Source organism: Solanum tuberosum, unplaced genomic scaffold, assembly GCF_000226075.1.
Source record: "Solanum tuberosum cultivar DM 1-3 516 R44 unplaced genomic scaffold, SolTub_3.0 scf00803, whole genome shotgun sequence".
In the NCBI taxonomy this organism is placed as follows: Eukaryota; Viridiplantae; Streptophyta; class Magnoliopsida; order Solanales; family Solanaceae; genus Solanum; species Solanum tuberosum.
This window is the reverse complement of record NW_006239715.1, coordinates 39,668-39,941: the sequence shown is the minus strand read 5'-3', so window position 1 is coordinate 39,941 and position 274 is coordinate 39,668.

Sequence of the window (274 nt, the reverse complement as noted above, 5' to 3'; positions counted from 1 at the left end):
GTTTTAAGTTGGTATTAAATTATAAATTTTAGTGTGTTATATTAGATGTTGTCATTTCTAAAGTAATTAGTGAGTTAGAAATGAATTATTTGGTACGATAAGATATAGATATTTGAAATGTATGATTATTGTTGTATGAAGTGTATATTAAGAAAGTATGAAATTTGTATGAAAGCGTGTCCAGTAATCTGAAAAAAAAAGTTATTTGAAATTTTGACGAATTGTATGATAAGTGTTTTAAGGTTGTATTAATTTTGAAATTTTATTGTTGACA